The sequence below is a fragment of the Theropithecus gelada genome, chromosome 18, assembly GCF_003255815.1.
Source record: "Theropithecus gelada isolate Dixy chromosome 18, Tgel_1.0, whole genome shotgun sequence".
Classification (NCBI taxonomy): Eukaryota; Metazoa; Chordata; class Mammalia; order Primates; family Cercopithecidae; genus Theropithecus; species Theropithecus gelada.
The window spans coordinates 57,326,069-57,349,689 of record NC_037686.1 but is presented as its reverse complement, the minus strand read 5'-3'; the positions used below and the strand labels follow the sequence as shown (position 1 = coordinate 57,349,689).

The 23,621-nt window shown below is 36.6% G+C and overlaps 1 pseudogene; it reads left to right on the top strand.

Moving 5' to 3' along the window:
• The first annotated feature begins 5,050 nt into the window (after window positions 1-5,050).
• On the top strand, window positions 5,051-5,103 carry LOC112611742 (annotated as a pseudogene).
• Window positions 5,104-23,621: the final 18,518 nt, after the last annotated feature.

Sequence of the window (23,621 nt, the reverse complement as noted above, 5' to 3'; positions counted from 1 at the left end):
AGTCGCGGCCAGACATATGACAGAGAATGGGGAGGTGTCACTGTTTGGGTTCCCCAGAAAGCAGAGATTCAGATGGAGCTTAGAGCATAGGATGTGTACTAAGGAACACCTCCGGTGTCAACACCTGTGGAAGGGAAAGAACGGAAATAAGGCTGGACAGAGAGAGAATTTGAGCTCTGATGCATGCCCAGCAGCTGTGGAAAGAAGACTTTTATTAAAGGAGCATCTGGGAGTCCACCACAGTCCATCCATGCCACCGCTTGGATTCAGTTGTCTATATACTTTCTGAAAAGAGCTCTTCCACAAATCTTCCTGGAGAAAACTTAAATAAGGAGGAGCTGTAGGACAAACTACAGCCCCACTAACACAGCTTGTGCCGGGCCACAACTGATTTCAGCACTGCCCACTTCCACTATCCATTAAAATATCTGTTTCCTTCCATTATCCCCTCTCCCCTAGGCCACTGTGTCTGTATTTGGCTGGAATTGCTACATTTGTCCTTTTATTGTCAAAATGGGGCAAAGGGACATAGAGGTATTTAAGTAGATCACATAACTCCAATCCTTCCTGACCACCTTAAAATAATCACCAACAATTACATTTTTTGGTGTCATATCCTCTTCTTGCTTGCATGCCTATATTAGGCAAATACGTTTATACTGATATTAAAGATGAGAAAACAGGTTCAGAGAAGCTAAGGTTGCAACTTGGAGATAGTGGATCTGAAGTATGAACCGCATGTTTCAGACCCTTAAAGATCAAAGATATCTAAATCCACTAACTTTAGAAAACAACATGTCTCATTCTTTTCATTTATAAAACGCAAATTGTTTCACAACAAATATAGCCATGTGTTTATTCCAGGGAAATGGTTAAGTAACAAATTAGATTCAGTCTGTAACAAATTTTCTAAGTGTGTAATAGGATAGTTCAAATATTGATTAACCAAACCATTATGGCTTTCTATGATAATGAAGTTGTATTACTTTTGCATTCACAAAAAAAATTGTTAAACTACTGCTAATTGTATATAACAAACGTTCATTCAATAACGATTTTGAGTACTTAGTATGCAAAGGTGCCTTTCTAAGTACTCGGTATGATAAGATAGAAGAGATTTGGGGTTCGCCATCAAGGATGTAACAATTTGTGAGAAAGAACAGAATGAAACTGTTTTAAAAAGTAAGAGAATAGCAAACGGGGTACGTACAACATTAAAACTAAGGACAATGAAGAAAGTACTTTAGATCAGTGGTTCCCAACCTTTTTGGCACCAAGGGGCCGTTTCGTGGAAGACAATTTTTCACCGCAGGGGTGGGGTTTCGGGTGAGGGAGGTGGTTTGGGGATGAAACTGTTTCATCTGAGATCATCAGATCATCAGTTCATCAGGCATTAGACTCCAATAATGAGCGTGCAACCTAGATCCCTTGTATCGCAGTTCCCAATAGCTTGTGCTCCTATGAGAATCTGCTGCTGCTGATGATGTGACAGGAGGCGGAGCTCAGGTATTAATGCTCCCTCCACCACTGGACGCCGCTCACCTCCCGCTGTGTAGCCCAGTTCCTAACTGGCCACGGACCAATACTAGTCTGCAGCTCCCTGGTTGAGGACCCCTCATTTCAATGATGACTGAGGTCAAGTTTCCTACGTACATGAAAAGCAGGGAAAGCCCTACTCGCTCATCACTAGATTCTGAAAAAAAGGCTGTGAGAGAATACTACAAGCTTCTTGCAAATAGATCCAAATATTTGCAAGACCACACTAGAACAATAAATCTAGTTTCAAACATCAGGCACAAAACTACAACATTTATCTTTCATAAATGCATGGTACATAGTTTTACTTTAGCAAATATTTATTAGATGAGTTTTAAAAATATATGTATTTGTAATACATATACCATATTTTCAATCTGACAACCCCAGTGAGTACAGCTTATTGTTTCGAGCTCAGTTTGACAAGTCAAACAACGAAATGTTCAAGTCGTATCCCTATTTCCTTCTATTCAACTCTGGACAAATTAGCTAAGTTCTCTTAATTGGAAGTTATTTCTAATACATGTTTTATAAGGTTTGGTAAGTAGTATGTTTATCCACATAAAAACCTTTGCAGTCACCAATATTTTGTAAATGCTTAATAGTCACCAACGACAGTTCAGAACTGCCCTGATAGCAAGCATTCACCCTCTTCTAAAATTAACAAATAATATTTTCTTTGAGAGTATTATTATCTTTATTCATAGAATATGATAGTAAATTTCACAATATTAAAACAAAATAATTTCACAACATTTAGAATAGTATCTAATTTGATCTCTATAATAAAAAAATTTGGTAAAGCTCTTGTTCTATTCTATCACAACATAAAATATCCATGGAGAAGCAAATTATTATTCCTACATGCAGTCTCTATTTGCTAGTACCATTTATAATACTCTAATGAAATGATTTTTGAAAGTACTTACTTAAAAGAAGACAATGTTGTGTGTTTCATTTTTTCAACTGTAAGTAAGCATTTAATAAAATACCTTCATGAATTCAATGGGAATATGTATAATTATGAGCAATTAGAGTTAAAATTAAACCCACAAATCAGGAAATTCAAAAGCTAATATCCAAAAACAATGTTAGTTTTGAAAGTGTCATAAAATAATACACATAATTTAAAAGATTAATATACTTTTAAATATTTTAAGCATATTAAATGAGATAGCAAATTATAACAGTAAAAAATATTTCTGAGCTATTTCAGAGACTGCCTAATTATTACGTAACAGTTTAAATAAATATAGGATAGAAGCTATGATTTTTTTGATTCCTAAAAATCAGAAATATGTATTATTTTAACATCAGGACATCCAAAATGACTAATTGATTTTGTTTCTAATCAAAGGAAATAACTGATATGGGGGCAGAAAAAACTTAGAATCATATAGCTCAAATGGAGAGAATCACAGAAACCCAGAATGGTTTCATAAATTTAAATACAAATAAAATACTTTTATTTAGTTGTGGATAGATGGGTAGGTGGTGTCAGGAGATTCATATTTCTAGTCCACTAGTTTTGAGACTGTGAAGTGATACTTATGTATTATTCTTCATCATATATCCATCATTTAATAGAAGCATTTTAGAAAAATTTATATCCATCACCTTGTTATTTTTGTAGTTCAATATTTAAGTTTCTGTCTCCATCAAGCATCTAAAACTGCAAATGAAGTCTCTCATATGAATCTAAGTAAGCCAGAAAAAGCCATTTCTAGAACAATATCTAATTGTAAAGTCATGGTAGCCTAGCTTATGATTCTTGGCAAATAACATTTTGTCCTGAGATTTTACCATTTTTATAGAAAGTAAGGGATTAATTTGTCTATATACAATTTATTGTTAATTAAAATAAAAATATTCATTTCATATTAGGCATCATATAAATGATTTTGCATATAGCACCATCTGTAATAATGAAAATGGACAAATTGGGAATAAAAGTTTATATTCTCATTTACATAGCATATATCTGCACAAAAAATTTGTATCACAAGTGTTTGTATTTTTTTTAAAAAATGTACAGAGGGGATTATGAATGTAGCAAATGTTTGCTATCATTTAAAAAAAAAAGTCACCTGCAAACATGTAGAAAGTGTTAATGCCATTCCTTTTGCAGACTTTGCCAGAGTTTTCCTCCACTAGTTCTGGTAGTGGACAACTTTTATTTCTGTATACCAATTTTTACTGATATAGACGTTTTGCATTACTATATAAATTTTAGACTCTATTTGTCATTTTCTACTCTCTGTCTACAAAATCAAACAAACAAAAACCCAAAATAACAACAAACAAAACCCTACTAGCATTTTGAATGGAATTGCCTTGAGTCAATTGACCTATTTGGATAAAACTAAGATTTACCAACATTGAGAGTTTCAATCCAAGGCTGTGAAATATCTTCACATGTATTTAGGCACTCTTACTCATCTCAACAATATTGTATAGTTTTTAATGTACAGCTCTTACATGTGCAATTTTAATTTAAATCTAACTAGGTCATGTTATTTTTAAGCTATTATAAATGATGTTTTACAAATCATTCATTTTCCAACTCTTCATTCCTAATATATAGGAATATAGTTGACTTTTGTATACCTTGTATTTAGATGGAATTGTCCAACAACAACTGCACTGATACATATTCTATCCTACATGTACTTACCCTGACAGTCCTTCAAGAGGTGGGGTATCTATTTTCTCCCTTTGAACCCAAGTGTATCTTTCAAAGTGTTTTAGCAATATTGACAACAGAATTCCACCAAAAAAACCAGGTTTTATGACTTCCAAGAATTATTTTTAAAAGACAATTTGACTATATTCCAATAGACTATCTCTATCTCAAGATTCTTGTGTTTGTACCCTGCACATCAGGTTGTGAAGAAACAAAGTTACCTGTAGATGTTCTGGCCAACAGCTTTGGACAGGTCTCCACCCAACAGGCAGCATCCTGTAAGAAAGAAAAGTCACTATATAATGACAAAAGAGTCAGTTCAGCAAGAGGGTATAAAAACTGTACATATAGATGTTCCCATCACTGGAGGACCCAAATATATAAAGGAAATTTTAATATATCTAAAGGGAGAAATACATTGCAATACAATAATAGTAGAAAATGTCACCACCCACTTCCAGTAACGAACAGATCATCCAGACAAAAGTCAACAAGGAAGCATTGGAAATGAACTACAGTCTATACCAAATGGACCTAATTGACATTTACAGACAATTTATCCAACTGCTACAGAATACACATTTTTTTTTCCACCAATACATGGAGCATTTTCGAGGAGACACTATTGGTTAGGTCACAAAATAAGTTTCAACAAATTCAAAAGGGTCAAAATCATATCAAGTATCTTTTATTATTGCAATGCTATAAAACTAGATAATAAAAATAAGAAGAACTTGAAACTATACAGACACATGGAAATTAAACAACAAGTTCCTGAACAATTAATGGGTCAATGAAGAAATTAAGATGGAAATGTAAAAATATATTATTAAGTGTTACAGCTCTTTTAGAATCTGTCTAGCAAATTTTCTGGTGAGAAACCCTCCAATATAAAAATAAATGAATAAATAATTTTGAAAATAAAAATACTTTAAAACAAATGAAAATGGAAATACAATGTACCGAAATATATGGCATATGGTAAAATCAGTAGTAAGAGGAAGGTTTACAGCTATAAACAACTACATCAACAAAGTAGAAAGATTTCAAATAAAAAACGTTGTGATGCACCTGAGAGAATCAGCAAAGCAAGAAGAACAAATCCACCCCAGAATTAGTAAAAAGAAAGAAATAACAATTTCAGATAAGAAATAAAGTGAGGAATAAGAAAAACACAGAAGATCAATGAAACAAAAGATTTTTTCTGAAAAGATAAACAATATTGGTAAACTTACCTACAATAACCAAGAAAAAAGATCCAAATAAACTTAATAAGAAACAACAAAAAAAAGATATGACAACTGATACAACAGAAATGCAAAAAAAAAATTATAAACTATTATGAACAAATATACACCCCAAAATGGAAAAACCTAGCATGGGATAAATTACTGGACACAAAGAACCTGCCAAGATTGAACTATGAAGAAATAGAAAACCCGAACAGACTAATAATAAATAATGAGATCAAAGCAGTAATACCCATCAAAGTAAAACCAGATGGCTTCACTGCTAAATTCTGTCAAGCATTGAAAGAATAACTAATACAATTCTACTCAAACTGTTACAAAATTTGAAAAGGAAGAAATTCTTCCAAACTCATTCTACGAGGCCAGAATTACCCTGATGCCAACAATACGCAAGGACACAACAAAAAGAGAAAACTACAGGCTAATATCCCTGATGAACATAGATGTAAATATCTTTAACAAAATAGTAACAAACTGAATACAAAAACACGATAAAAAGATCATTTATCATGATCAAGTGGGATTCATCCCAGGCATGCAAGGATATTTCAACATAGGAAAATCAATAAATGTGGTATATCACATTAACAGAATGAAGGACAAAAATCATGTAATCATCTCAGTAGGTGCTGAAAAAGTATTTGACAAAATTCAACATTACTTTGTGATAAAAATTCTCAACAAAATGAGGAAGAAACATACCTCAAAACAATAAACACCATATATGACAAGCACACTGCCAACATCAATCATGCTAAACAGTGAAAAATTAAAGCCTTTCCTCTCAGATCCATAACAAGAAAATCATCTTCATTTTTATCACTTTTATTCAGTACAGTACTAGAAGTTCTAATCAGAGCATTTAGGCAACAGAAATAAAGGGCATCCAAATTGGAAAATAAATCGTTATTTTTTTTCACATATGACATGATACATTTAGAAAAACCTAAACACTTCACTAAAATGCTATTATAACTTAAAGACAACTTCAGCAAAGTTACAGGCTGCAAAATGAGCATATAAAATTCAGTAGCACTTATATACACCAACAGTGAACAATCTAGAAAAGAAATTAGGAAAGCAATCACAATACAATAGCTGCAAAAATGATGCCTATGAGCAAATTTAACCAAAGAAGTAAAAAATCTATACTTCTTTACAAGGAAAACTATAAACCAGTAAAGAAAGAAATTGAAGAGAACATAAACAAATGGAAATATATTCCAGCTCATGATTGGAAGAATTAATATTGTTGAAATGCTTAAACTACCCAAGTTATCTACAGATTCAATGCAATCTCTATCAAAATGCCAATGATATTCTTCACAGAAATAGAACAAACAATCCTAGACTTCATATAGAACCAAAAATACTCCAAATAGCCAAAGCAATCTTGAGCAAAAAGAAGAAAGCTGGAGACATCACACTACTTGACTTCAAAATATGCTGAAAAGTCATAGTAATCCAAATAGCATATTAATGGCATAAGAACAGACACGTGGATTCGTGGAGCAGAATAGAGAACCTAAATAGAAACTCACACATTTACAGCCAATTCATTTTTGAGAATAGTGCCTAGAATATATACTGGGGAAAGGACATTTTTTTAAATAAAAGGTGCTGAGAATATTGGATAATCATATACAAAAATCAAATTATGATGAATTAAAGACTCTAATGTGTGATGTGAAACAATGAAACTACTAAAAGAAAATATCAAGAAGACACTCAGGTCATTGGTCTGGCAAAGATTATTTGGGTTTGACTGAAAAACACAGACAACCAAAGCAAAATCAGACACATGGGATTAAATCAAGCTAAAAAGCTTCTAGACAGCTGAGGAAATTATTAACAAAGTAAAGTGACAACCAATGGAATAGGGAAAAACTTTTTTAAATGATCCATCCCAAAAGGGTTGAATAATCAGAATACATAAAGTACTCAAAGGACTCAATAGCAAAAAGAAGAAAACACCTACAAATAATTGAATTTAAAGATGAACAAAATACCTGGGTGATGAAATAATCTGTACAACAAACCCCCACGACACACGTTTACCTATGTAATAAATCTGCACATCCTGCACTTGTCCCCTTGAAATTAAAATGAAAGTTAAAAATAAAAATGAACATAATATCTGAATAGACATTTCTCAAAAGAAGGCATATAAATGGCTTTTTTAATGAAAAAAAAAAAACCCTCAGCATTGCTAATCACCAGGAAAATGTAAATCAAAACTACAATGAGTTATCCTTTCACCCCAGTTAAAATGGCTTTTACCTAAAAGACTGAAATAAACATGCTGACAAGGGTGTAGAGAAAGGGTAGCACTCATACACTGTTCATGGCAATGTAAATTAGTACAGCCACCAAGGAAAACAGTATGGATGGTACTCAAAACACTAAAAATAAAACTATTTCATGATTCAGCAATTTCACTGCGCTCGTTCTCTCTCTCTCTCTCTCTCTCTCTCTCTCTCTATATATATATATATATCTCCAAAAGAAAGGAAATCAGTATATCACAGAGATATCTGTATTTCTGTTTATTCCAGCTATATTCACAATAGCCAAGATACAGTATCTACCTAAGTATCCATCAGTGGGTGAACAGATAAAGAAAATGTGGCAGATATCTGCAGCCATAAAAAAAATTGAAATCCTGCCATTTGCAGCAATATGGATGGGACTGGAAGTCATGTTAAATGAAATAAGCCAGGCACAGAAAGATAAATACCGCCTGTTCTCAATCATAAGTGAGCACTAAAAAGGTGGATCCCATGGAATTAGAGGGTAGTTCCAGAGGCTGGGAAGGGTAGTGGCCAGGGATAGACGAAAGGCTAGCTAGTGCATACACAAATACAGTTAGACAGAGGAAATAAAACCTAAGGTTTGATAGTACAGTAGGGTAACTTTAACAATAATTTGTTGTATAGTGCAAAATTTCTGGAAGAGAGGAATTGGAATGTTCCCTACATATAAAGGCGAATCTCCCAACTGCCCTGGTTTAATCATTATATTATATGCAGGTATCAATATCACATGTATCCCCCAAATATATAAAACTATTTTAAAAAACTATTTTAAAAAACCCACAATAGATTATCTTACACCTGTTAAAGTCGCTTCTATCAAAAAAGACAAAAGATAAACGTTGGCAAGCATGGAGATAAAAGTGTTGTTGTTAATGTAAATTAGTGCAGCCGTTAAGGAAACAGTATGGAGGTTCCATCAAAAATTAAAAATAGAACTACCATATGATCTAGCAATCCCACTACAGGGTATATATCTAAAGGAAATGAAATCAGTATCTTAAAGAGATATCTGCACATTCATGTTCATTGCAGCATTATTCACAATAACCAAGATATGAAAGCAATCTAAATGTCCACAGAGGGATAAAGAAAACATGGCAGATACATACAATAAAATGCTATGTAATCATAAAAAGGAAATATTTCTATTGTTACAACATGAATAAACCTGGAGGGCATGTTAAGTTAGATAAGCCAGGTACAGAAGGACAAAGTTGAAAGGTAGTTCCAGAAAATATCTATTCTCAAAATGAAAAAAAAAAAGTCAAAATTGGAGGTCACAGAAATTAAGCATGTGTGGGTTATTGTATGAAGACTGAATAACTTAATTTCCCAAATTTCCACAGGTACACTCACATTTCCTTTTAGGAACTTTGAAAAGTAACAAAATAAATGGAAGCAAAAAATATTGAGAAAGAGAATACTCAAAGGAAAAAATGTCAATTATTAACAGTACTGTGCAATTATTTTACATTTTTTAATAAAGTAAAAGCATATAAGATTTATAAAATATGATACATAAAGCCTATGTACTATTCAGGAATATAGGCAAGAACAGGAATGGAAAAGGTGTCACTGATTTAGTAGGTACAAATAAAATATAACAACATCGTTAATAATAGAAAGGTAAAACGTCTGAATGTTATCTTTATAGAGCTATAAGATTTAATTCCTCTCTTTATATCTCTATATTATAAGAAATGCTTAATTGTATGTTTTTTTTCTCCAGAAAGTTAAGAGACATGTAACTCATATATTGGATAATTCAGATATTTCTACAAATCTGTCCATGGAATTTTCTGTAATTACTGTTTTATTAAATGTATAGGCATTCCCTTTAAAAAAATCCCTGAGTACATGAAAAGTAAAATATATTTGTAATGATAATATTTAAATACATAGAATGAATGCTGTATAAGATTCCACTTAAAATAAAATAAAAATTTTAATGAATAACTATAAAAAAGCAACTTTCTCTTGTCAGTCCTAAAACTTGGCAAATGAAGTTGATTTCTGGAGCATGTTTTCTGCGGCACCTAGGTACATCATTAGCAACAGTTACTATACTTGTTCTACCAGCAAGATGATAATAAAAGGCAAAGTTCTTAAACTGTGTTTCCTACAGCTGCAGATTCTTCTCAGTTTTTCCAATCTCTTCTACATCACAGCAGTTCACTAATATTTCTAAAAAAAAAAAAAAAGAGTTTCCAATTGCTGAACAATATTGGGGAAAATTGTGTGAAAGATGTTTGTGATGATCAAAAAACATAATTTATAAAATGCTCAATTCAAAAGCACATACAACATGCTTTTGTTTTTTTATTTTACTTTCCAGCAGTTTAACTTATTATATAAGACATATGAACAAACAAGAGTCAGTTAAAAATGGAAAACAGAATCCAAGATAGGAAATTTCAGTAAGGAACACTGGCGAAGAGCAACACAGGGACATATTAGTAATACCACCGAGTAGAGCTTTTAAATGTTGAAAGAGAAGAAAAGAGGGCAGAGAAAATACAAGCCTGGTAACAAATAAGGAGGAACATAAAAATCAATGAGCCGTTGATAATGGGTTAGATACAGCTCTCATTTTTTAAAGAGAAAAATGAAGAAAGGAAATTTGGGAAATCGAGCAATGATGACAGCCTAGTTAAAGTAGCTATTGATGAAACGGAGGTGAGAGGAGGCTAGTCACAGGGACTGGATAAACAGCTCACTCTACAGTTGGGGAGGAGTGTCTAATGAGGTGCTCTTAGGATGGATCATCATCCCATTCCCATTTAACATCATCCTTAATGACATAAAAGGAGTGAATAAATGCATGACTGAAGACTGGAGAGGCATTGAGCTCACAGTTGCTCTGAGATACATTGTAAATAGAAAACAACAAGAAAGCAAATGGATTTCATACAAACAAGTAGAAATATAAATCAAACTAAAATTATATTTTCAAAACTAATAAGGCATTCAAGAATACTAATGGAAGGAGAAGAAAAGGAAATAATCCTAAGTTGTTATTGGCATATGATTTGTTAACTAGCTATATACACGTTTCTTACCCTTAGAATCTTACATAAAGTAGGCCCCTTACAAACACTACACACAGATCAACTGGCGTCAGAATAATGATGCCTCTGCAGTCTGGCTATCTAGACCAGAGAAACACAAGTGCAGTCATCAGTTCTACAGATCAGGAATCTTATACTTAGCTATTATTAAATAATGTAATGTATTAATCAAAGAGAATCACAGAGCTGTATGTTCTCTATCACTGTTTACAAAGGATGAGGAGAAAGAGAAATTGCCTAAGGAAGATTTTAAATATGCATCCAGAAATGGGGAAAATCAGGAGAAAGTGATAGCATAAAGTGAACGAATGGCTGAGTTTCAGGAAGGAAGTGGTAACCTGTGCCAAACAATACACACGGGTCAAATAAGATAATTGAGAAAAGCTGCTATTGAATTTGGCAATTAGGATGTCACCTCTGAAGACTGACAAATAGTGTTTGTGTAGTGGCTGGAGCAGCATCTGGATAGCTATGATTGATGAGTGTCGGGTTTTTAAGAAAATAGAGAAAATCTAAATGACTTTTCCAAGAAGGTGAGCCCTGATGAGAAAAAGTGAAATAGGGTGTTAACAGGAGAAAAACATAAAGGAGAAAAAATGATGTCGTAACATTGGAGATATTTGTTGAAAGTAAAGAGTGAGTAGACAGGGTGAAAGGACTTCACTATTGAACTGCTGCTAATTTTTCATGACTCAGATCAGAAGCCACCTCTTTTGCACAGTTTTCTCACTGCCCTCTTGACTCCACTCCTAGATAAATTTAGTATTTCCCTTGTACTGTGCCTTGTCTGCATTCTCAAGACACCCCGCACTTCAATCGTATCACTTCCCATATTGTATTCTAATATTTTTTCTACTCCATTGAGTTTCTTTATAGCAAGCATCAGGACTGGACCTTTAGTTTCTACCACAGTAGTTATCACGTCATGTTCAATTAATGAAGTTGTCATAATAAATGAATGAACTAATGCAGAGATAATAGGGTTTTCTTGATCACACCAAACTCTTAGCTAAAACTTTACCTCAAAGCAAAGATATGGATTCTGGCAAAACCTATAACAAGAATCAAGCTAGCAAAGCAACAGGCATAAAGTCAGAAAAAAGGAAACAGAAAATACGAATCTGAGACTACAAAGGGGCCACAGTGATGAGTTAGCCTATAAAACAGCAGCAATCAAGGAAATAGATGATAGAATCTAGCTCACAAGATAAACTTGAAATGTTGAGTTTTCATACCCTTCTCACATCAAAACTCCCCAAATAATAGTGTATTGCTCCATAGGCCAGTAACTAATATATTTCCATTTTTAGTCTAAAGAGCTAAAAAGAAATGTGCTTCTTTAAATATTGGTATAAGTTGAAAAAGAAGTATGGATTCATTGAGAACTTTTTTCCAGGGGGTTAAAAGAAGAGAGTTAGAGGAGAAGTCATAGAGAGAACATAAATGGGAGAAGCTTTTATTTGAAAAGACAAAGCTGGTGATGCTAGGAACAAAAAAATCTCTAAAGTGGTGAAGATCAGGGTGTCTTAATAATGAAATTAAAGTTAGAGCCTGTGATCCTTTTTATTCTATCTCACGTTAAATCATCAGCCATAAGAATATTAAGATCTTTGCTAGCATCAGGATGCTTGGCAGAGTGTATAGCCATTAACATGGCATGCCAATGGCTGTAAAGGCACGTGTGGTATGGCTGTGAGTTCTTTAGGCTTTTATCATCCTCATGGTGCTGTACACATAATTTGAAAATTAATAGTGCCAAAGTGCGTATCAGCCATACCACCAAATGAGTGAAGGATCAAAATTACCCACAGTGAAGCACAAAGTGCATGCAATCCAATAACTTGAACTATAACAACAGCAGCAACAACAACAAAATGAGGTCATAGTGTCAGATGCATTCAAACCAGAGTGACTCCATCTTGAATAGGGGTTAGGTAAAAAGGGGCTGAGGCTGCATTCCCAGGAAGTTAGGCATTCTTAGTCACAGGATGAGACTGGAGATCAATACAAAATACAGGTCACAAAGATCCTGCTAACAAAACAGGATGTGGTAAAGAGGCCAGCCAAAGGCCACCAAAACCAAGATGGTGATGAAGGTGACTCCTGGTCATCTTCACTGTTTATCATATGTTAATTATAATACATTAGCATGCTAAAAGACACTCCCACCAGCCCAAGGACAGTTTACAAAAGCCATGGCAACATCAGGAAGTTACCCTACACATTTTAAAAAGAGGAAGAACCCTCAGTTGGGGAAAATCCCTGCGCCTTTCCTGGGAAACTACTGAATAGTCTACCCTTTGTTTAGCATATAATCAAGAGATAATTGTAAGTATACTCAGACAAGCAGCCGGTACTGCTGCTCTGTCTACTCTGTCCAGGTGGTAGCCATTCTTCTGTTACTTTACTTTTTGAATAAACTTGCTTTCACTTTACTTTGTGGACTCAACCTGAATTTTTTCTTGTGTGAGATCCAAGAACCCATTCTTGGGGTCTGAATCAGGATTTCTTCATGGTAACAATAATGTTTGTTGTTATACAAAGAAGTTGAGGTTATACATCATTGATATTGATAACTATGAATAAAGTTAAAATAATCTAACAAAACATTGGAAATATGTAGTTGAATATGAACAAGAACCTTGAAATTTTGACTTTTAACTCCATTCAGTTAGTATTTGCGACAAGTTAGTTATCCTCTATGTTAGGGGAAACTCAAATAAAAATCTGTTCAGCTAGTTCAGAAATAAAGAATTCAGAAAAAAGAATTTATTTATTAAAATTATTACATCTTTGCAGTTCTACCAATGAATAAAATCCTTTTCCTTTCCCTGTAATATAACAAAAATAATATTAATTATTGCATTTTCATTAGCAATTAACTTTTAACCATAGCATGCTATTTGTTATATTTGCCCAAATTTTGGAATGTCATCCTGAAATTATTGAAACTTGCAAGATGAAACAATGTAATGAGGTTCTAGATACCAGGGAATGTTTTACAATGCGTTAGGATCTACACAGGCCTTACTTCTAACAGAATACTTTTTCATCGAGTTCACACACCACAGCACTTGAATGGGGTGGCACTTCATAAACCACCCGAAGGGAGGAGACTAGACCACAAGACCCCTTAAAGAACTTTCCAATTATGACTTTTGTTTTTATGATTTAAAAAATTGGAAATTTCCAGGTAGCTGAAAAACAATGGAGAAAAATAAAGAAAAAAAAAATCTACACAAATGCAAGGCCATCAATATGATTTAAGACAGAGACTATCCAGAGTTTAAATAACAGTAAGTAAAAAAGAAAAATCACTTAATCCCAGCGCTTGTCTCTGCTGGCCAAACCCCAGTCCCACCTTGCTGCCTGGCAATGTCCTGAACAAAGGCCAACAAAAGAGAGAAGAGGAAAGGCAATGTAGGCCCAGCGGCAGGTCTAAAACCACTGCCAGAATGGGATACTAAATCCACCCCTAGTTTGCAAATGCAAAATCAAAACCAAATGTCCAGGTGAGACGAGAGGAGGCATTTAAAAGTTTTCACGATTTGAAGGGGCAATCTTCAAACTACTTGGTTCTTGCAGAATCTCAAAGCAGGCAGAAAGGAAGAAGAATTGAGTTTACAGCAAATGACTGCAACTCTGCAGCGTCCCTCACCACTGGCTCTCTGTCCATCTGACAGTTGTTTGTAAAGTCCAGAAGGGAGAAAAGTGGCATTATAAACCTAGCTTGCCCCGTAGGACATGAATCTGCATCCTGAAGTAAATAAGAACATGGGAACGGCGGCAATGGAGTCTGCTGAATTCTTAGCTTGATGTGTGTACACAGAAGCCTTGACCACACACTTTGTCCCCATGGCTAGCATCAGTGTGTTAAAAGATGTGAATCTGTTTATTCTCCCTTTATCTACTTTTTGTATAAATTCTTCACAGGGGGTTACTATGAGAAACTGTGACGGAGGAAGTTCTTATCGCTAATGGCTCTGAAGGTTGTTAACGTTAATGGATTAGAACTGGAGGCGTGTTAAACTCAGTGCTTTCAGGGAGCAGGGGAATTAAATGAAAGATTTTCTAGGCTCTGGCTGGAATTTTAGAGTTCAAATCACATTAATACCATTTGATCAAATCTACCGAAAGAACAATCCAAGCACAAATCCTGTCGTTGCCCTGGGCCCCCAGGATTCACTGGCAGGTTGACTCATCTGTGTTTAAATAGGTTTAGATTTGGGTAACTCTGATTAAAATTCAGATTGATGTTTTATTATACTTTCTTTGAAAAAATTAATGTAATTGTCAATTACAGGTCACTGCTTTATGACTTAAATATTTTCCCAGAACATGAAGATACTTATTAGGAAATAAATTACTGACTTAATCAAAAACTACAAAATTATAATATTCTTCTTCAAAAAATAAATGTTAAAATCACATAATTATATGTAATCTATAGTCAAATGTTCAGGTCAGAAATCACACATCAGTTTTAAAGTTAAAATGTTAAAAATATAAAATAAAATAATTAAAAGCCTCTTCTTTAAACTTCGCCATTATCATCATCATTATCAACATTATCACCATATTAATCACTATCACCATCATCTTCGGGGGGGAAGGAGAGGAGAAAATGATTTATATCAGCAATATTAGAAGTGCTGTAGGAGAGAAAAGTGACACCAAGGGTTGTGGAAACAAAAGTAGCAACTGCAGTAAAAATAAACACGCTGTTAGAAAAGGACATGAGATAAAACAGCAATACAACCCAGTGGTCATTTTAATTATTACTCAATGCAATGCCCTTCAAAAAAGCAGTGTGTGCATTTCATATAATCAGTGTGCATATATAGAAGACTAATTTCTTCAGATGAGTGTACATGAACTGGCACTCCTGTTGACAGAGAATCAGGTGAATTGGGACTTCGGAGTTCTCAGCTTCATCTATTTCCAAAGGAAAATAATATCATTCTACCAAAAAGATGCATGCACTGTACGTTCACCACAGAACTATTCACAATAGAAAAGACATGGAATCGACCCAGGCACCCATCAACAGTGGGTTGGACAAAGAAAATGTAGTATTCATACATAGCAGAATATTATGTAGGCATAAAAAGAAGGAAGTCATGTTTTCTCTTTTTAATGCATTTAACATTACAAAGTAATGTCTTCTCACATCTTTATTATACTATTACTCTCAGGGTTCTGTGTTTAATGGACAGATGTAGGCAGCATGCCTTATCTAGTAATCAAGTATGTTCCAGTCTGCTTTTCTACAGTATTCTTTACGATAATAGATTTTACCAAAATCTTTGCTTTATCATGTATCTTTTAAAATCTTGTATAAAAATCAACTATTTGTACTTACCAAGGACTTAGAAATTTTTTACATAAAAAGTAGAAGAGCATTCAGATCTGTTAAATAAAGGATGATCAAAAATTAATAACATTATCAGGGGTTTGAATCTTTAAATGTATATGTCACTTGCTGTATTTAAGACTATTATAAATAAGAAGATAAATTCATGTAATGATAGTATTTTTAGACAAAGTTGCACAAAAATCTTCAAACAATTATAACGTTAAATTATTGTATGTGTTTTCTATTGTGCCATGATAAATTGGCAGAAGGTCAGTGGCTTAAACAAAAACCACAAATTTATTATTTTAGAGTTATATGGGTCAGAAGTTCAAAACAGGTCTCAGTGGGCTAAGATCAAGATGTTGACAGTACTGTGCTCTTTTCTAGACTATCAAGTTATAAATCTGTTTCTTTGCCTCTTCCAACTTCTAGACAATTCCCACATTTCTTGGCTCGTGATACTTTCCTCCACCTTTAAAGTCAGTAACATGGAAACTCTCTCTCTCTCATGCTACGGTATTTCTGGCTCTCTACAGACATGAACGTTTCTCCACTTTTATAGACTCATATGATTAGATTCGGCCTATCAGACTTATCCAAGATAATATCCCCATCTCAAGGTCCTTAACCTTAATTCTGTCTGCAAAGTCCCTTTTGCCATGTAAGGTGTTAAGGCAAACTAAATATGGCCTGACTGTGCTTCTATATTTGAGTCCTTGTGGATAAGCTGTAATCTAGCTTAATAGACAAGATTGAAAACCTAATTTAGGAGTATGTGTCTATAGTATAGCTGAGTCTTGGCCAATCCCAGCAGTGATACTTCAACCATTCGTATATTACTGAGTGTTCAAACTGTGTTCAAATAAGGCATATGCTGAGCTCTAACCAATCCAGCCATTCTGTACCTAACTTCCAATTTCTGTTTGTCATGTCCCTATTTTTGTCTATAAATCTTCTTCTACCACTTAACTGTGCTGGTGTCTCTGTGAATCTGCTGTGATTCTGTGGTTGCCCAATTCCTGAATCATTAATTGTTCAATTAAACTCCTTTAAATGTAATTTGGCTGATGTTTTGCTTTTATCAAAGGTAACATATTCACAAAAGATTATGGCAGAGACATGTTCGGGGAGCATTTTTCTGCATATCACATCTTCACTGCCTAGAAAATTTCACTATCTATATGTGATGGTTAATATTAAATATTAATTTGATTGGATTGAAGGATGCAAAGTATTATTCCTGGGTGCATCTGTGAGGGTGTTGCCAGAAAAGATTAAGATTTGAGTCAGTAAACTGGAAGAGGCAGACCCACTCTCAATGTGGGTGGGCACAATCTAGTCAACTGCCAGTGCAGCTAGAATAAAGCGAGCAGAAGAAGGTGGAATAAGAGGATGTTCTGAGTCTTCTGGCCTTCATCTTTCTCCCATGCTGGGTACTTCCTGCTCTTGAACATTGGACCCCAAAATCTTCAGCTTTTGGACTGTTGAACTTACACCAGGGGTTTCCCAGGGGCTCTCGGGCCTTTGGCCACAGACTGAACGCTGCACTGTGGGCTTCCCTACTTTTGAGGTTTGGGGACTCAGACTGGCTTCCTGGTTCCGCAGCTTGCAGACAGCCTCTTGTGGGACTTCAACTTGTGATCGTGTGAGTCAATACTCCTTAATAAACTCCCTTTTAATCATACATCTATCCTATTCTGTCCCTCTAGAGAATCTTGACTAAAACAGATTTTGATACCAGAAGTGGTTTGAGAGGAACAGAATTTTAAGGATGGAATTCTTTAGTTGGTCTGAGAGTTTCAAGAGTTGACTGCTTAATATTATTAGACCCCAAAATGATAAGGACTCTACTTCTAATAGTATGGAGAACATTGATAGCCCTTTGCATGAATTATTGAGAGAGCTATGCAAAATAAGTACATTTGATACTCCTGATTCACCGCTCATGAGAGGCAAGAAGTTTAGTGACTCTATAGATGACATCTTTGACCATATGTGGAGAACCATGGAACATAATGAAATTGGTTTGTTGCTTCTATGTTTGCTGGACAAAATGATGAAAGAAAATGATGAGCTCAGAGATTCTAACTCCCAGTTCCAGAGCACACACTGAGCTTCAAATCTTCTAAAAGATTGCCCTGGGTGAGAATCTGATCTCCTGTAGACAAAGGGCTGAAATTGTGGAAAATCAGACACAAGCTCTTATCATGCTGGTGGCTGACCTGCAACAAAAGTAAGCGCTCAGCCTCACCAGGTGTCTACTGTTAAAGTGAGGGTATTAATTGGAAAAAAATATGGGACCCTGCAACTTGGAATGCAAGATGTGTGGGAAGACCCCAATGAGGCTGAGGGCACTGAGTGCCAGAATACATAATTGGCGTAGACATACATAGCAGCAGGCAGATTCCCCACATTGGCTCCTTGATTGGTAAGGTGAGGGCTATTATGGTGGGAAAGGCCAAATGGAAGCCATTAGAGCTGCCTCTTCCTAGAAAAATAGTAAATCAAAAACAATATTGCATTCCCAGAGAGACTGCGGATATTAGTGCCACCATGAAGGACTTGAAAGATGCAGGGGTGGTGATTCCCATCACATCCCTGTTCAACTTTCCTATTTGGCCTGTGCAGAAGACAGTTGGATCTTTAATAATGACAGTGGATTATGGTAAGCTTAACTAAGTAGTTACTCCAATTGCAGTTGCTGTACTAGATGTGGTTTTATTGCTTGAACAAACTAACACATCTCCTGGTACTTGGTATTCAGCCATTGATTTGTCAAATGACGTTTTCTCCATTCTTTTTTCTCCATTCCATAAGGCCCACCAAAAGCAATTTGCCTTCACCTGGCAAGGCTAGCAATATACTTTCACTGCCCTACCTAGGGGGTATATCAACTCTCCAGCTTTGCATCATAATCCTGTTCACAGAGATCTTGATTGCTTTTCCCTTCCACAAGATATTACATTGGTCCACTACATTGACAACATTATGCTGATGGGATCCATGAGAAAGAAGCAGCAAACACACTGGACTTATTGGTGAGACATTTGTGTGTCAGGTGATGGGAAATAAATTTAACTAAAATTCAGGGACCTTCTATGTCAGTAAAATTTCTAGGTGTCCAGTGGCATGGGGCCTGTCAAGATATTCCTTTTAAGGTGAAGGATAAGTTGCTGCACTGGGCCCCTCTTAAAACCAAGAAAGAAGCATAACTCCTACTGGGCCCATTTGGATTCTGAAGGCAACACATTCCTCATTTAGGTGTGTTATTCCAGCCAATTTAATAAGTGACCCAAAAGGCTACCAGTATTGAGTGGAGTCCAGAACAGGAGAAGGCTCTGCAACAGGTTCAGGATGCTGTGCAAGCTGTTCTGCCACTTGGGCCATACGATCCAGCAGATCCAATGGTGCTTGCAGTGTCAGAGGCAGGTATGGATGCTGTTTGGAGTCTTTGGCAGGCCCCCCATAGCTGAATCACAGCAGAGGCCTCTAGGATTTTGGAGCAAGGCCCTGCCATCTTCCACAGAAAACTACTCTCCTTTTGAGAGACAGCTCTTGGACTGTTGCTGGTTGTATCAGTCCATTCTCATAGTGCTATAAGAAATACCCAATACTGGGTAATTTACAAAGAAAAAGAGGTTTAATGAACACAGTTCCACATGGCTAAGGAGGCCTCAAAGTCATGGCCGAAGGCTAAGGAAGAGCAAACATACATCTTACATGGCAGCAGGCAAGAGAGCATGTGCAGGGGAACTGCCTTTTATAGAACTATCAGATCTCTTGAGACTTATTCTCCATCATGAGAACAGCACGCGAAAAACCTTTCCCCATGAGACAATTACCTCCCACCAGGTCCTTCCCACAACACATGGGGATTATGGGAGCTACAATTCAAGGTGAGATTTGGGTGTGGACACAGAGTCAAACCGTATCATTCTGCCCCTGACCTCTCCCAAATTTCATATACTTATATTTCAAAATCAATCATGCCTTTCCAACAGTTCCCCAAATTCTTAACTCATTGCATTATGAACTCAAAACTCCAAGTCCAAAGTCTCATCTGAGACAAGGCAAGTCACTTCTACCTATGAGCCTGTAAAATCAAAAGCAAGTAAGTTACTTCCTAGATAAAATGTGAGTACAGACATTGGGTAAATACATCCATTCTTGGTGGGAAAAATTCGCCAAAACAAAGGGGATACCAGCCCCATGTAAGTTCAAAATCCAGTTGGGCAGTCAAATCTTAAAGCTCCAAAATAATCTCCTTTGACTCCAGGTCACATTGATGCAAGAGGTTAGTTCCTGTGGTCATGGGCAGCTCTGCTCCTGTGGCTTTTCAGGGTACAGCCCCCATCCTGGCTGCTTTCATGGGTTGGCATTGAGTGTCCACGGCTTTTTCAGGTGCATGGTTCAAGCTGTCAGTGGATCTATCATTCTGGAGTCTGGAGGACAGTGGCCCTCTTCTCACAGCTCTACAAGGTGGTGTCCCAGTGGCGACTCCATGTGGAGGCTCCCGCCCCTTCCACATTGCCCTAGCAGAGGTTATCCAGGAGGACTCCACCCCTGCAGCACACCTCTGCCTGGACATCCAGGCATTTCCACACATTTTTGTGAAATCTAGGCAGTGGTTTCCCAATCTGAATTCTTGACTTCTGTATACCTACAGGCCCAATACCAAGTGTAAGTCACCAAGGCTTTAGGTTTACACTCTCTGAAGCTATGGCCTGAGCTGTACATCAGCCCCTTTTAGCCATGGCTGGGATTCAGGGCACCAAGTCCTAAAACTGCACAATGCAGCAAGGCCCTGGGCCTGGCCCACGAAGCCAGTTTTCCCTTCTAGTCCTCCTGGCTTGTGATGGGATGGGCTGCTGTGAAGACCTCTGACATGCTCTGGAGTCATTTTCCCCATTGTCTTGGTGATTAACATTTGGTTCCTCATTACATATGTAAATTTTTGTAGCCAGCTTGAATTATTCCTCAGAAAATGGGTTTTACTTTTCTAGTGCATCATCGGGCTGCACATTTTCTGAACTTTTATGCTCTGCTTCCCTTTCAAACCTAAGCCATTCCAAATTGTATCCTTGTGAATGAATAAAACTGAATACTTTTAAGAGCACTCAAGTCATATCTTGAATACTTTGCTACTTAGAAATTTCTTTCACCTGATACCCTAAATCATCTCTCCCAAGTTCAAAGTTCCACAGATCTCTAGGGCAGGAAAAAAATGCCACCAGTCTTTTTGCTAAAGCATAGCAAGAATCACCTTTGCTCCAGTTTCCAATAAGTTTCTCATTTCCATCTGAGATCACCTCAGCCAGGACTTTTTAGTCAAAACTGTTTAACAATTCTCAAGGAAGTTCCAAACTTTCCCACATCTTACTGTTCACTCCTGAGCCTTCCAAACTGTTCTAACCTCTACTTGTTACCCAGTTCCAAAGTCACTTCCACCTTTTCAGGTATCTTAATAGCAGTACCCTACTCTACTAGTACCAATTTCCTGTATTAGTCTATTCTCACACTGCTATAAGAAATACCCAAGACTAGGTAATTTATACAGAAAAAGAGGTTTAATGAACTCACAGTTCCACATGGCTGGGGCCTTCAAAATCATGGTAGAAGGCAAAGGAGTAACAAAGGCACATCTTACATAGTAGCAGGCAAGAGAGCATGCACAGGAAAACTACCCTTTATAAAACCATCAGATCTCATGAGAGTTATTCACTATCACAAGAACAGCATGGAAAAACCCATACCCATGATTTAATTACCTCTCACCAGGTACCTCCCGTGGCACATAGGGATTACGGGAGCTACAATTCAAGATGAAATTTCAGTGGGGACACAGCCAAACCATGTCACTGGGCTTTGGTAGAAACTGAATATTTAACTGTGGGTCATCAAGTCACCATGTAACCTGAACTGCCTATCATGAACGGGGTGCTTTCTGACTCACCTAGCCATTAAGTTGAGCATGCACAACAGCATTCCATCATCAAATGGAAATGGTATATATGTAGTCCAGAAGGCAAAAGTAAGTTACATAAGAAAGTGGATCAAATGTCCATGACCTCCACTCCTGCTCTTCTGCCTTCCCTCCCACAGCCTGCACCAATGACCTCATGGGGAGTTCTCTATAATTGACAGAGGAAGAGAAGACTAGGGCCTGGTTTACTGATGGTTCAGCACGATACCAAATCTGGTTTACAGGTGTTTATGCATGATACCAGATACGATGGCACCACCTAAAAGTGGACAGCTGCAGCACCACAGCCCCTTTCTAGGACACCTTAAAGGACAGTAGCAAAGGTAAATCTTCCCAGTGGGCAGAACTTTGAGCAATGCACCAGGTTATGTACTTTTCTTGGAAGGAGAAATGGCCAGATGTGCAATTATATACTGATTCATGGGCTGTAGCTAATGGTTTGGCTGGATTATCAGGGACATGGAAAAAGCATGATTGGAAAATTGGTAGCAAAGAAATCTGGGGAAGACGTATGTGGATAGACCTCTCTGAGACGTCAAAAACTGTGAATACATTTGTATCGCATGTGAGTGCTCACCAAAGTGTGACCTCGTCAGAGGAGGATTTTAATAATAAAGTGGATAGGATGACTCATTTTGTGGACACCACTAACCCTTTTTCCCCAGCCACCCCTGTCATTGGCCCATTGGGCAATGACAAAGTGGTCATGGTGGCAAGAATGGAGGTTATGCATGGGCTCAGCAACATGAACTCATCAAGGCTAACTCCACTCGTCAAGGCTAACTTGGCTACAGCCACTGCTGAGGGCCCAATTTGCCAGCAGCAGAAACTAACACTGAACTTCTGATATGGGAACATTCTTTAGGGTGATCAGCCAGCTACTTGGTGGCAGGTCAATTATATTGGACCTCTTCCATCATGGAAAGGGCAGCAGTTTGTCTTCACAGGAATGGACACTTACTCTGGATATGGGTTTGCCTATTCTGTACGCAATGCTTCTGCCAAGACTACCACCCACGAACTCACAGAATGGTTTATCTGTCATGGTATTCCACACAGCATTTCCTCTGACCAAGGCACTTACTTCACAGTTAAAGAAGTGTGGCAATGGGTTCATGCTCATGGAATTCACTGGTCTTACCATGTTTCCCATCATCATGAAGCAGCTGGGTTGATAGAACTGTGGAATGGTCTTTTGAAGTCACAATTCTAATGCTAACTATGTGACAACATTTTGCAGGACTGGGGCAAAGTTCTCCAGAAATCTTTGTATACTCTGAATCAGCATCCAAAATATGGTACTCTTTCTCCCATAACCAGGATTCCCAGGCCCAGGAATCAAGTGATGGAAGTGGAAGTGGCACCATTCATCATCACCATCACCTCTAGTGACACACTAGCAAAATTCTTGCTTCATGTTCCCATGACAT